Raw genomic sequence first — 15098 nt, forward strand, 5'->3', positions numbered from 1 at the left:
GGAGCCGCCGCACGGCCCTGGCGTCACGGCGCCCGCCTCCCCGGGCGGGCCGGGGCCGGGGCCGGGGCACGGCCGAGGGAGGGGCCGCGGCTCCCCTCGGCCTCAGCACGGCCCGGGTCGCGGCCGCCCGGCTGTCACAGAGTGACCAGCGTATAGCTTGGAAAAGATTTCTGAGGTCATCGAGTCCAACCGATGGCAAACACCACTTTGCCAACCAGACAAGGGCACCGAGTGCCACGCTCAGTCTTTGCTTAAACACCTCCAGGAACGGTGACTCCACCGCCTCCACGGGCAGCCCGTTCCAAAGCCTAATCACCCTTTCTGTGAATAAATTCTTTCTGATGTCCAACCTAGGCCTCCCCTGGCACAGTGAAGATCTCATCCCCTTGTCCTGTGGCTGGTTCCCCGGGGAAGAGCCCGACCCCCACCTGGCTCCAGCCTCCTGTCAGGAGCTGCACCGAGCAGCAAGGTCCTCCCTGAGCGTCCTTTCCTCCAGGCCAAACACCCCCAGCTCCCTCGAGAGCTCTCATCACACCCGTGCTCCAGGTGCTTCACCCATTTCTACTGCCCTTCTCTGGACCCAGTCCAGCACCTCAGTGTCCCTCCTGAACGCAGAACTGGACGCAGCACTAAGGTGCAGCCTCTCCAGCAGCAATGCTGACCCCTTGGGTGCTGTCATGGGGTCCCTCCTGCACAGTCACAGCGCTGCTCCTTGGCCCCACTGTCCCCAACACCCCTGTGCCGCTGGCTCCTGCACCCCGGAGACACAGGGTAGTAACCGGGTACAAATAACTGAGGGAATATTTGATGGGGTTTACTTGCTTTTGTGACAAAAGTGGTGATGTCTTCTTGTCTCAGGGGTGCTCCTGACAGCCAGCTGTGGCAGAGGTGGTGAGGGCAGGTCCAGTTGGTCTTTGGAGGTTCAGCTCCCAGTTCAGGGTGGTTGGCTCTTTCTTGGCTCCCCTGGGGGTGTTCCCCCCTCCTTGGGCAGCTCTCCCCACTCTGCACCAGCTGCTGCAGGGCTGTCCCAACACATACCTGTGTCCTTCACCACCACCACCTGCTTTCCTGGTGAGTTGGGCTGCCCCAACATTCTACCAGGGCCTAGAGAGGGGAAAATAACAGTATTTTTGAAGTGACTTTTTTCCCCATTCATGCATGAGTCACACATTAGTGTGTGTGATTCATGTTCCTATACATGTAAATTTTGCCGGTTACTAAAGCAAATCTCAAACTGACATCTTTTATGGCACTAGTCTTCCCCAGAAGCCCATTGACCAAGAGTACAGAAATCATGGATCCATCACAAATATCCTCATGGGTATGCGAAGGCTTCCCTCAAATTCACAGGTTTCTAGATCTAAAAGCCAAGAAAAAGTAAGGTAATCTGGAGGTGTTGGGTTGCTGGCCATACCACAGCTATCCTGCTGAGAGGGTGGGTCCCTTCAGAAAGGATGTGACAGCAGGCAGTCTCCCTCTCTTAGGACTTAGAGGAATGTTGCACTGGGCAAGGAACACAAAACACCTCTGTTTAAGGTAAGGTTGTGTGAAAACAAGCTGAAGACAAGAATTTCAAAGTTAGGCAGTCTTTCCATCCTTAACTCACTGTGGTTTGAACCAAAAAACAAACAGTAATGTTTGTCAAAGACGGGCTTGTGGATCGTGGTGGAATACTTTTTTTTCAACTTGCCAGTTTGTTAAGCCTTTACTGTTACTAAAGTGTTTACTTTCTTCTGCACCTTTTTAAAAAATAGCATGACTTAAAAAGGCTTCTGTGTTTTAGTTATACATCTAAGTTACTTATGAGCCTACCTGGAGTCCATTTTAATGTGCGGAATGTTTAAGGTAAGTATTTTCTGAAAGTTGATACCATATAATTAAATTCAAAAATGTTTTCCATTAATAAACTTCTGGAAAGAAATGGGGATTTCTACTGACAAAAATCTTTAATTATGTACAGTGGTTCAGCAAATAAATGAATGAATATTCACTCATGGTACTTTTGAATCCTGGCCTGATTCATTCTGCTCAAATATACTTAAATCACTTCTCCTGCTAGCTTTTAATAATCTTTAGAATATAAGCCCTGAAAAAATCCTGACAAATGAAATAGGATGATTTTTATTTCATGCTGCTACTGCATTGCAGACCTGCTGCTCCTCTTCTGGTTCTGAGGCTTTGCTTTTCTCTTTCTATCCATATATTACCTTGATTTTTCTCTCCAGATTCCTGCTAATTGTTTATCTCAGCCTTGTCTTGATGCTATACATATTTTCTCCCTGTTTACTTTGTACCAGAGACTACTAATTGCCAATCCATTCTTCCTATTTTGGGGCCACATACTGTGACTTTTGGCCTTTTATGTATTTCTGACTTGCATGCAGATTAATATAACATGAAAGGGACTGTAGTAGATTTATTTAAGAGAGTTCTAGTTCTGGTCTTGCAGGACAACTGTGAATCATGTGATAAGGTATTCTCCCCAGAAAGTACATCTATAGCTGTCTTCTGTGCATGGCAGGTTGACTAAGGAACTGCAGTGACAAAAACACAAAGAAAAACATCCTGTGAAAAGTCAGGTCGGAAAGCCCAGGAATGACATGGTGAGCTGAGCCAGGAAGGAAAACCTGTCAGGGAATCTTAGGTAATCAGCTGGTCATGCAATGACTGAATCATTGAGCCAGGCTGTGAAGTGAGGTAGACTGGCACCATAACATCTAAGAAAAGGGCTGTAATATTGTATTCCCCTCTGTAATTAGCAAATTCTAGTTTGTGCATTAAGAAAGACAGGTGGTCAGTTGCTGATATTGCTCTATGAAAGACCTTTCCTTCTCCCTACCAGCCTGCCCTTTAAATACTTGGTGCTGCTGTTTTCCAAGACTTAAAATGTGTCTATAATTCACTTAGGACAGCTCCCAGGGCCTCACAGTAGTAATGTGACCCAAGTCAGACCTTCAACTGTTTCATGTTTTTTAACTACTATTTTTGTTTGCTGGTGTGAAAATATAATTATTTTTACATCAGAAGACTTCAGGGAGCTATCAAAACCATGCAGCTTTTGGAGAGTGCCTGCACCATGTTAGTTGCTTTAGACCTACCACAAAAAGTGGTAGAAATGTCTCTTAAACTTTCAAACATAAATGAATAAAACAAAAATAGAGTGTCAAACATAAAAATACTGTATTTTACAAACTCCAAGGACTCCTTACAGTGGTATACTGGGGGGAGGGAGGGAACAGGTGTCTGATCTGGTTCTAGCAGAGCTGATGCAAACTCACACATCTGTCTAAAAATATGATGCCCAGTTTCTATGTATCAGGATGGATATGGGTGTTGCAAACCCTTCAGTGCCTTTGCAAAGTTCAGCTGGCTGGTGTTGCACTGACCTGGGCTTGTGGTGCCAATCCCATGCAATGCATTTAGAGGCACCCACAATTCTCCTGCCTGGCACCTGTCTCTCAAAAGAAACAGCACAGCTAAAGGGTTTCCTATAGAAGTGGCATACAGCATCCCAAACCAGTAACTTCAAATGCCTTTCATGTTTTTGAGTCTGAAACACCTTGCCAAAGATGTTGTGCAAGCTAAAAGTTGACTGGAATTAGGGGGGAAAAAGAGCCACATATTTATTTTATTAATGAGAACATCAGTGATGTCAAAGGAAGAATTAAAATGTTTTTTTAAGAACATAATTTCTCAATCCATTGACATAAATCAGTCTCTGATTCATGGGCATTAGGTAAATCACTTTGTCTTCAAGGCAACTTATTTAGGATCTTCAGAATTTCCAGCACTAGAAGCTGCTGATACTCACTAACTCAAGGGAGACAAACGTAGTCCTTGTCAATCCCTTATTACAACTTCGACATCTCTGTATCCAATAAATAATTTAAAATTACAGAGCCTTGAAGCTGGACTAGAACCCAGACCATTGTACATTCACTTCTGCTTACCACCTTCATTCCCATGCCCAGAACACATCTTGTCTCTCCTCACTCTCTAGTATTCTCAGTATCCCACCTTCCTTGTTGCCTCTGCAGCTCTCGGTTCCCCCAGAGGAGGCAGCTCAGTTGTTCTGTAGGACACTAGGTGCATGGAGATCCTCCAGCACAAATGGATTATTTAGATAATTCAGCTGTCAAAGTCTGCCAATGCCAGCTAAGTGTAAAAAACTGAGATTTTCATGTAATATAGTAAAACCATTCATTTTCTTCAGGAGAAAACAATGGTACGTGCTTGACACAAGGATGATGCTCCACATCCTCCCTCAGAAGCAAAGGGAACAAAATGATATTTCTTAGCAGGGCAAAATGATACATCTTCTTGCAATCTTCCTCTTAGAAATGTCTGAACTATTTTTTAATTGACACTTCCTGTACTTTTAAGGAAAATAATCAGGCTGAGCTAAATGCCTAGGATGGAAGAGGTGGGTGAAGGATGCTGGTTCACCATCTCCTTCAATGTAAAGACTAAAGATCATTAAATCAAACAAGCAGATGCCAAGTTCAAAACAAACAAAAGAAGGCACTTCTTCACACAGGGTATAGTTAAGCTGGTGAACTATTTGCTACAGGCCAAAAGTGACTGGACAGTTTCATGGAAGGAAAAAAAACTCTAACACTGGGAAATACTGTTTATAAAACTAGCACCTCTGGTTGAGGAATTAGGTGAGCTGCAAATCCCCTGTGGCGAGTGCAAGCACTGCCCCTGCTCACTCCATTCTCATCCACTTCCCCAGCCCCTTCCACTGGCTGTAGTCAGAGATGAGCTACTGTGGTGGATGGGCTTTGTCCTTGCATGATTGGCCTGTTCCATGCAGAAGTTTAGCCTGGAGGTTAAAATTTTGCCAAAGTGCTCAGCTGAGATGGGAGGAACTGCCCTGCAATGGTAGATGGTAGGCAGAGCCACTTATTAACAGGACCAATAGACACAGTGCTCGTGGTGCTAGATGAGTCTGTAGCACAGGAATTTTGTGCTGACATAATCTTTAATTTCCCATAACAGGGGTAAAAAAACCAGTGAGTTGTCTTTATGAGGGTACTAAGCTGATAGTGCATGTGTATTGTACCAGTTGGTGAATGGTGAGTCACTATGTTCCTAAGGATTATGATATTGAATGGACTGTTCACAAGTTCAAGGGCAACATTTCCACCTTCAACACAAAAAATCCTTGTGCCAGTTAACTTTTTATTTCAATACAGTATTTGGCTTAAAGAAGATGATCTTCTGTACGACAGTTCTGTGCTTCCAAGATTGCAAGATAAGTGAGATGGAGCTACTGTTTTGTTTCTGACCTCTTTATTACAAATATATTATATTTACACTTCCATCTCTAAAATAAACCACAACCTCTAAATACACACACGGAGACACACATATATGTATTTATAGGTAATTGTATCCAATTCAGTAGTTTAATATCATAGAACATTGTTCTCAAATTACTGTTCTCATATATTCTTCCCCCTGTTTGTAAATATATTTTGTAATTTTAAATAACTCTTCTGTGCTCTAATTTCTTCCCCCCACTAAGCAGGAAACCAGAATTTCAGCAAAGCTTGCGCTCTTGGAATACCAAAAATAGTTTGCTCACAACAGTGGAAAGGGTGAAGGAAGTGAGAGGCCCTGCCAGTGGGCAAACAAAACTCCAGCCCCAACAGCACAGTGTCTTTACATAGCCAGTCCAACCTTTTTTTCCCCTAATTTTTTTTTAGTAAAATGCATACAGTATTTATAGAATTAAAAACATTTCTATATAAGGGAACAGCAAGAAGCTGGTTCTGGTGGAATTCCTACACTAGCAAAGCACTCCTTCCAAAGAGTCTGATAGCCCTGGGCAGAACTCTGGGTATTTGTGAGGGCACGTTGCTCTGCCAGCACCAAGAAAAGGGTGGAGAGAGAGACAAACAAGATGGGTTAAAGAAGAGAGAGGAAAGAGGAAAAAAAAGAGGTATTTTTAAAAATATACCAACCAAAAAAAAAAAAAATGGAAGGAAAGGAAAGGGTAAAGGAGAAGGGGAAAAAAAAATCAGAAAGAAGTAATTATCTCATCTGGATAATTCTCACATGGAATTACTGTACTAAAGGAAGGGATCTCCTTACCTTTCCTACCACATCTTCAATATTTTTTGGTGCCTGGTTTCTGTTGTTCTCAAGAAGATATTCTCTTCACTCCAGCTATGCTGGTCCATGTATGCAGCAAGGCAGCAATAATCTGATGGAGGCAACTGGGAGGGGGAAAAAAGGACAATGAAGTGCTAGGAAGCACTAGCTGTGAGAAGGAAACTACTTTTTCCCAGCCTTGCCAGGCTGCCAGCACCAAAACAGGGCCACACAAACACAAATGTGCACAAACACGTGAATGCAGACATACACACATCTTCAGTCCCTGTCCCCAGAGCTTCAGCCATCCTTCCTGAGAGGCCGGGGCCATCGGCTTGCTTTGTGCTGCTCTGCCACTTGCCTCTCACCCTTGTTCCTTCCTCGCTGGCTACAGCCACAAGGCCTGCCCTGTTGGGCCCTGACAGCACGCCTGGCTCCTGGGAAGAAGTATTCACACACGATGGCAGCTCGAGCGAAAAGTTGAAAAGGAATCAAAGCCATCTCTATTGAAATAAACATCTGCTCTGCGTTCAGTATCGTGGCAACAGGGCTCACAAAATGCATGGGCAGCCCTCCAGGGGCTCCTGGCACATCACAGCTATCAGTACCTGCTGAAAACAGGCTGATGGAGCGGTCACAGCACAGTGGGGAGCACAGACGGGGACACTCAGAAGAGAAAACTTCGGTCAAAGCTAGAAATAACTTCATGGTTCCCTTGGAGGAATACAGCTCAGAAATCCACTGTTCCTGCAGTGATGCTGGCAGCTAGGAAGAAACGATGACACCCTGGTCCCTTCCATGTGGCTGAGATGTGTGCTCATCACCCCAGCCCAGTTTCTTCCCAGTTGCTCCAATGCAGGCAGAGGAAGAAAGCAGTGGGATATGGCTGTGGAAAACAATTTTTCCCCAGAAACTGTTCAGGGAGATGTGTGTTTGATGGTACTCAGTTTACATTTAGTTCCCTGAGTAATGGTCAGAATAGGCAGAGACCCATTGTCTTTACTTCTACCCACAGGTTCTGCCCAGACAAACTGGGACATTAAATGCAATCCTCTCTTTTTTACTTTCTATTTCTATGTCCCTGCAGAGACAGCAATGTGGCATAACACTGAGCTGAGTCCAAACCAGGCAGTGACAGTCACAGCCTGCATTTGTCATGTATTTCCTTTGCTTTTAGTGATGGTGTCTTAGCAGGGGAAAGACCACAGCTTGGGTCATGGAGACTCACCTGAACCTCCATTTGGAACTTAGTAATGATGGCAAGAGGTCTTTTTAATGAGTGAATTGTCTGTGATTGAGCCAGGAATCAATGTGAAGAGACAGTCCGATAATACCACTTTACTGAGCTTCTTAGAGCAGAAATGCACATGAAATGCAGGAATCTGATAAGTTCCTGGGAGAGGGAACAGCAGTATTTTTGTTTCCAGTCCAATTTACTCAAATTCCCCTCAAAGCACTAAGTGACAAACATGGCCTTCACTGAGAGCTTCAAAAGGAAATTGCTGTTTGCATAAAAAACATACTCAGTTGAGTTGGTTGTTAAAAGGGAGCTTGAACATGAGGAGAGAATGGAACAAATATCTTGGAAAAATGTCCAAAAGCCACCGGATTGTGGGAAATGAGACTCAACATCTGTGTCCCAGTTGGGCTGTCATTCATGAACCACAAACACGCAGCTTTGTGTGAACTGCTAGATGTCACTGATGGGGCTTTTGGGTGAAAAAAATCAGGAGATGCTCAAAGGACAGTAGAGAAGGGGGGCAATCTGAGGCTGAGATGAGGAGTTGAGAGCTTTGCCAGTTTTATAGCAAGACATGGTAAAAGGATGACAGAGAGGAAAAGGAAACACAGGGCTAGCAGAAAATCCTGCTAGGCTTTCATGTCTGTTTGAATATGTAAATAGGGTGATCTGAAAATTTTCCTGGCTTCACAATTCTTGTTTCCAGGAAATGAACCCTCAAGCAATGCTGCAAACCAACCCAGCTGCCATCACAGCTGTGACTAGCCAGGAGGCAAATGGGGTGACAATAAGGTGACAGTTCTTAGTCCCAGACCTGCAGTCGGCTGGTGCATGCAGAGCCTGGTAGATAAAATAAAACTCCAGGCAAGGGCCAGGGTTTCTCTGTGTGAATGGATGAGATCAAGGCACCAGCATGGTGAGTGTGTGGATCTAAGTGCAGTGTGTTCAATGACAGAGGCTGCAGCAAGGAAGGGAAATTTCCACAACAGAGTCACTTTTCTTCCAGCTAAGAGCAACCAAAGAGCTGATGATTCATGAGTACACATCTCCCCTGGCTGCTTTTGGAACTCTCCTCTATCTGGTCCAACTGCTACGTACACTTATCCCTTGTGCTGATGAGGAAGTCAGATGTAAACATGTGGATCAAGGCCAACAAGGCTACTGGTGAGACTGTAAATGCCATGATGGTGACAGTGTGACCTGTGTGCTAAAAGGCTGCATCCATAAAACACACAATAGGTGGTGAATCCTTCATGTGTGCTAGTGCGTGGCCACCTTTGCATCCAGGAAAGTGGGTGTGTTTTTCATAGAAACATAAATAATCGTGAGACCTAGTTAAATACCACCCTCTTGTACCACATGTTGAACAGCAGACTCAGCCCAGGAAACAAAGGTAAAAAAAAAAAAAAAAAATCCCAGCTACAAAGGTAAAAGTAGGGGGGGGAGGATATGAGTGAGAGAGGGATGAAGGGAAGAGGAAGCTTCACAGACCCTATTACCTTTCACTGCTAACGAGCTGCTGAATATTTGGGCCATTGGTTCCCCCTTGCTCAATGTGTGAATGAGGAACGATAGCAAAATAACCTACCAGAAAGTGCAAAAAGATCCATCCCCCGGAGATGTGTCAAGAGTGGCTCCAGAGCCTGATTTCCTGCTGTGTTCGACAAGGCTGCCACGGGGCAAAACGTTTACTAGACTGATCGAGATACTAATGGGAGACAGGGGATAAATGGGAGAAGAGGCAAACAAAGAAGTCAGTGCAGCAGGAGAGAGATGACCTTTCATAAGAGGGAAGTGAGGAAAGCTTGTTTATGAGCTGCTGCCAGGAAGTCCTGTGACTAACCTTATTTCACACACCGATTATATGGACTAAAGTTATATTTGTAGGAGGCAGGATAAAATGCATAACCAAGCTGTGAAAAGGTGGGCTCACCCTTCTTTTGGAAGGTTACAGCACTCTGAAAGCTCTCCTGCTGTGAAAGCATCCCACCAGAGCAAGGCTTTGCCTTTGGAGCAGAGGCTGTGCCTGGAGGTCCGGGAGCAGATTTTGTAACCCTAGGGAGGAAAAAACCGCAGCAAAGCTGTGTATTCTTGCAAAAAGAGTTGTTCTTTTTGCAATTCAGAGAGAGTAAATTTGACATGCTCTAGTTTTGCACTGTGCTGGTCTGATTGCTCCTGTGCAGCACAAGAGGGCATATCTTCTCTTTCCATTTCCTCTCTGGTGCACCTGCCCTCTCCTCTTTGCACTCAAAGAAAAGCAATACTTTGTGTTTCTACAGCTTCAGTGACAACTTATGGATCATATGTAAAAAGCAGAGAATGCACAGGAGTGTTCTCCAACAGAACTTTCCACTTTCAGCTCATACTACAACGTGGACAGAAGACCAGAGGTGATCTGGAAGTTTGTGCAAGTCAAACAGGATAGACACATCACCATAAAATGCCTGTGCTCATGGCAGGGAAAGTCAAGGAGGATGCTGACAGACTTTCCAAAAACATCAGGAAGGGAAGGAAGGCGCAAGGGCAACGGTGCCAATGCAGAAAGATTGTAACAAAATAATGCTTGACTTGGTTAAACATCAACTCACAGATATGAGGCATAAACCAGCCTCTTGAAAGGGCTTGCACAAGCCAAAAGGATGAACTGTTTGGCTAGGCCATATAGGCACGTGTAGCAAAAGCAAATAAACAAGTGAAGTGATTTTGCACAAACTGGCTAAATAAGAGGAAAAATGTTGCAGTGCCAGGGGCTACTAGCCTGGGCCAGGGGGTCCTGTGAGTGGAACAAGGTGCAAGTGGTGTCTCAGCTCTGCCACTGCTGTGTGCCCATGCTGCCTGTGCATCTGACAAGGGGGTGCTGCCTGGCAGGGTGAGCCAGCAACCTCAAATGTCCTCTCTGCCCCACATCCAGCCACCAAGGAAAGAAAACCCTGCAAAGTGCTCTTCCTTCTCTGCCAGCTCCTGAGGCAAGATGGGTCACAAATCTACAAGTGTAAGGACAGAAGGGCAAGTAACACACCTAGACTGACCCAAGGTGGTGCCAGTCTGCAGAGGTTTGTGCTTCAGCTCATTCCCACAGCCCATGAGCTGCTCAGAGGCAGCACCAAGCCCTGAGAAACCCAGCCCAGCCACCAGGTACTTGGCCTCATGCCCCTATGGATTAGGTAGGTCCCACCTGACCAGTTTATTATCCTACATGTCTTCTCTGGCATGTCTTCAAGTGATGCAGTTTGGTGATTTATGGCTGCTCAGAGGGATGTATAGCTGGCTGCTGGCTGGCTTGGCCCAACCCAATGAGCAGATTTTGAACTTCCTGCTGTTGGCAAGTCATACTGCCACAGGGATGGACAACCATTGTGTCTATGTTTTGAGCTGCAATGCTTTCCTTCCATTTCTCTCTGATGTGATGGGCAAAGGCAGTGGGAACCTGCTTTACTCCGATGTATGGCTGTGGAGGGAGCAGGCACACAGCCAGCAGCAGTGGATCGCCCCCATAACAGAGATGCCCACCATGACATGGTCCTGCAGGAACTGCAGGGTTTGCACTTGCTGGAGTGCTGGGCTCCCTCATGCCAAGTCCCAGTGGTCCCTGTACCTATATCCCTCCCAACCCTTCTGTTCCTGGCACAGGCAGTGTCAGCAGGACCTCATCACATCCAGGTTACATGGAGCTCCTGCAGCCTTGTTTGAATGCTTGCATTCACCTCTTGGCTAATTATAGCTGGGGCAGATTGAAGCCTCTCCTGATGCCTCCCCATCTGGCACAGCATGTTTTGGTGAGCAGGTAAGGCCCTGGCAGTGCATCCTGCTTCCCAGTCACCTCCCTGTTCCCACTATGGCTCTGCACAGCCCTGACCAGCCTGTGCTGTCACACTGCAGCAGGGTCTGTGCAGAACCTCACCTGCAGCTGCAGTGCTTCCCCTGGATTTCCCCAGGGGTTTCTGCAGGTGGTTTCTGTAGATGCTTTGCTGTGCTCTAGAGGTGCCTGTATAAATAGATCCCACTTAACCCATGCTGGTAGTCCTGTGGCATGCAAGTACCTGAATTTTGGAGCAATTTATTCCAGCTGGATATCATTGCTGTGGTTCTACATCAAAATGAAACAATGAAGCTCTCAGACACATATACAAATATTTGTGTGCATGGCCTGCAGACCCTTCTTTACATTACCATGATAAAGACCCTTATTCGTCCTACAGTACAGCTTCCTCAGCCATTTGGTTTCATCCCAATTACTCCCCCAGCCTGGAATTTTTCTGCAGGAGGGACCTGAAGAGCAGGCCACAGCACAGAAAGACCCATGTGGTTTCTGTGGGGTCCAACGTAGGTGACCCTTTGCCCTGGATTGGTTTTTGAGAGCTGCCTCAAAAACCAGTTTGGCTGCAGTTTGGTGCAAAAACCAGTTTGGTGCAGACCTGGATGCACATCTCCCTGCCAGGGGCAAAGGTGACGCCCAGCTGGTCTTGGCTCAGTGCATGCCCCTGGCACATGCCAGTGAGGAGGGCTACAGCTTCCTTCCCTGCATGGATCCCTGAAACTCCCTGGGTGTTTAAGAGTGGGACGCTTGTGAGGAGCTCTATTCAACCTGCTCCTATTTTCTCACACCAGTAAGATGGCAGGGATGAGGAGGTGGGTTGTCCCAGTTGCTGCCAAGGCAAGAGCTCAGCACCTCCCACCTGCCTCCAAGTTTATACTGTGTCTCCAACGTGGTAAGGGAAAATACAGCCTGGCAGCATGCCCATCCAGCAATCTGCAGGGTGGAGGAGGGTGAGGATCAGAGTCAAACTTACTGGGTCAGATAAGGTGAAGATGGGAGACTCAGCCTCTGGGTCAGCCCACATCTAGGAAGCTGTTTTCATGAACACTTGCCCTTCTCACTACAAAAGCCACTCTGAGGAATGGTGCCATGTCCCTGCTAAAGTCCCATTCCCTGGAAGGCCACTCCACATTGGCCCTTGCTGCCCAAAAGTCTGCATTTCTTCTACTTTGGGGGATAAAGGAAAAGAGGGAAGGTGAGCAACAACAGATGTCCTTTCCCAGCAGTAACTTTCACCCCAGTGAGTGGGGAGAGGCAGCAAAAGTGTGTCCAGATCACTCAGAGGCAGAGAGCACCTGGTGAAGCAAGGCCTCTCCCGGGTTATTTGGTAGATCTGTATCACATAACCTGTGCCAGCACCGCCTTTGAAACCGATCTGTTTGTATGAAACAAAAAATAAGAGAAAATAACCAAGGCAGCCAAGGTGTTTGAGCACAAAAAGGAAGCTCAAGTCAATTAGCTTCCCTCCGATGCCTGAAGTGGATGGGGATCTGGGGGTGGAGGAGTGATAAAACAGCAGATTAGCTGACTTTCATACATTTGCCAGTCTGGCCGGTTCCACAGGATTTCTGACTGCTGACATCACAGTGCTCCTCCAGGAACCAGCCAACCTATGGTAGTTTTCAGGAAATGCCAAAGAGGTGGTCATTAGTAGTTTACTAATAGAATGTCACCCTTCCTCGGTCATCTGAGGCTTTCAAGCAGGGCCTGGGCACTCCACCCTGCCCTCTGCCCTGAGGGACCCTTCTCTCAGTGCTTTACCACTTCAGGCTATTCTGGCAGAGCAGCCCCAAGTCCTTTCCTATTTATTTGTCCCGTTGCACATTTATATGTTCCTCTTGACCTGGCAAGAGCATAAAGCATGTTTGTATTGTGTTGACAAATGGTCCTCCAGGCACCAGCACTGGATGTCCACAATGCCATGGGAAGGCAGTGGTGCAGAGGTAACCTGCTGACCTTAGAGATGCGTAGCAGCCACCTGCTCCATGACCACAGCACCCATCTTCTGCTACTGGGAGCGCTAAGGCAGAGTGTGGTGCATTGTCAAACATCCCAGAGTAGCTGGTCACAGGTTACACGATGCTTGGTCCTCCTTCCTAGGAAACAGAGTCAGTTAAAGCAAAAGAAATCAGATTTTGTGGAAGTATCAGAGAATGGCTGCTCCCAGGGAGTAGGGGTCAAAGGTGACTGCAAATGCCCTGTCTGCAAAAGGGAACATGAGATTTGCTGCTGACACTGAGTGACTATTGGGCAATACAGTCATGAGGCACTCTCACCCACTGAATTTACTTAAAAAAAATTTTAATTTCAGGATGTGGATGTGCAGGTAGATCCTGGTACGTTCACATCACTAGAGCCCCAGCTGCTCCCTTCCCACCCTTGGGCTACATTTTACACTTCTACCAAAGCCCCTTCTGGTGCTCCTCGGTGTTTGGGTCAAGGACTGTGCATCCACAGCGGAGAAGCAGGAAGAGCAGGAGGACTCTCACACAACAGCAGGAGCTTGGTGGGAGGCTGCAGTTCAGGGACATTCTCACATGGAAGGTCCCTGTGCTCTGAGACGTTCTTGGAGCCGTTAATCCCCCACGGGCCGACATCCCCCAGTTTATTCAAACTGCGGGAGGGATGCGCTCGCTCTGCTCACCCGCTGAACCAGGCTCGAGCACTGGTCCGAGCGAGCCTGGAATACGCGTGCACTCCCCGGAGCACACCTGCATCCCCCGAGCAGTCTTGCACGCCCGTGAGCACACCCAGCCCTGGCTGTGCGGCTGACGCTGGGGCCGCAGGGTGCCCGGGCGTCAGTGGGGTGGGTGGGGGGCTAAGTGTGCACTTGGGGGCCAGGGCACATGCAGGCGGACACGAGGGGGTGCAAAGCAGCCTGTGCCGGAGGTGATGGGCTGGGAAGGGACGAACGCCCCGGACTGAAGCTGTTTGCGGGAGCCTCCTGCCACCCAGTGTCGGCTCCAGCCAGCGCCGCTCTCCGGGGCTCCCCGGCCAGGGGCTAGCGGGGGCTCTGCAGCTTTCGAAACGTCAGCTTAGCAAAAGCAAAACCCAAATCAGCGCTCCCACCCCTGAGAAAAACGCCAGAAAAATCAAACAAGTCCCCAAGACACACTCTTCTTCCAAAGCCCCTCAAAACCCGAACAAACCCACGGCCTCAGGAGCGTCCCGGAGGTGCGCAGGACACGACCAGGTCCCCGCGGGTGACACCAGCTCTGCTCCCCCACGCTGGCCGTGCCGTCTCGTCTCAGGGCTGTCACCGTGTCACCCCCAGGCCTGTCCGGAGTAACTTCTGGACGTTCCGGCCACTTTCGGCTGCCTTGGTCAAGTCCCCAGCAGCCGCCCCAGCCGGTACCTTCTCCTTCCCGGGTCCGGGCCGGGCTCGCCCCTCCGGAGCGGGCACCGGGCGGCGGAGCTCGGGCCGGGGACCCGCAGAGGAGGCGGCGGCAGCGGCCGGGCCGGGCCGGGCGGAGCCACAGCCGGTGCGGCGAGAGCCGGGCGGGTCTCCGGGAGCAGCGGGAACGGGGTGGGGCACAGGAGGGCGAGAGAGACCGGGAACGGGAGTGGAGGAGGAGGGCAGAAGAGATAACGGGTCGGTAGAGTCGCTGCTGCTCCCGCCGCAGCGCCGGGACCCTTTGTCCCTGAGGGGGAAGCTGTGTGCTAATGTCTTTACAAACAATTCGATGGGTGAAGGTATGGATGTTAACAGCTTTGAAATGGGTCTTAATGTCTACTGATTTTGGGCAGCAGGTTTGTTGCAGAGCCCAGACAGTCTGGCTCCTGAAACAGCCACGGGTCTGCACAAGCTCGAGTTTCTGAGCAGGTTTAAAGGGGGAATTCGCGGTAGGCGGTTCGGGAAGGCTGTGCCTTCCTAATACCTCAGCCAGTGGGGAAAGGAAGAGGGCAACGAGCGGGGAATTCAGGATAAAGGGAGGCTGCGCC

General features: G+C 48.2%; 1 protein-coding gene across 1 annotated transcript in view; it reads left to right on the forward strand.

The window, feature by feature from the left end:
• The window catches only part of PLS3 (plastin 3), a 763062-nt gene that overhangs the window by 651434 nt on the left and 96530 nt on the right, over positions 1-15098 (forward strand). The window lies entirely within an intron of this gene.

This window comes from Lonchura striata, chromosome 14 (genome assembly GCF_046129695.1).
Source record: "Lonchura striata isolate bLonStr1 chromosome 14, bLonStr1.mat, whole genome shotgun sequence".
Classification (NCBI taxonomy): Eukaryota; Metazoa; Chordata; class Aves; order Passeriformes; family Estrildidae; genus Lonchura; species Lonchura striata.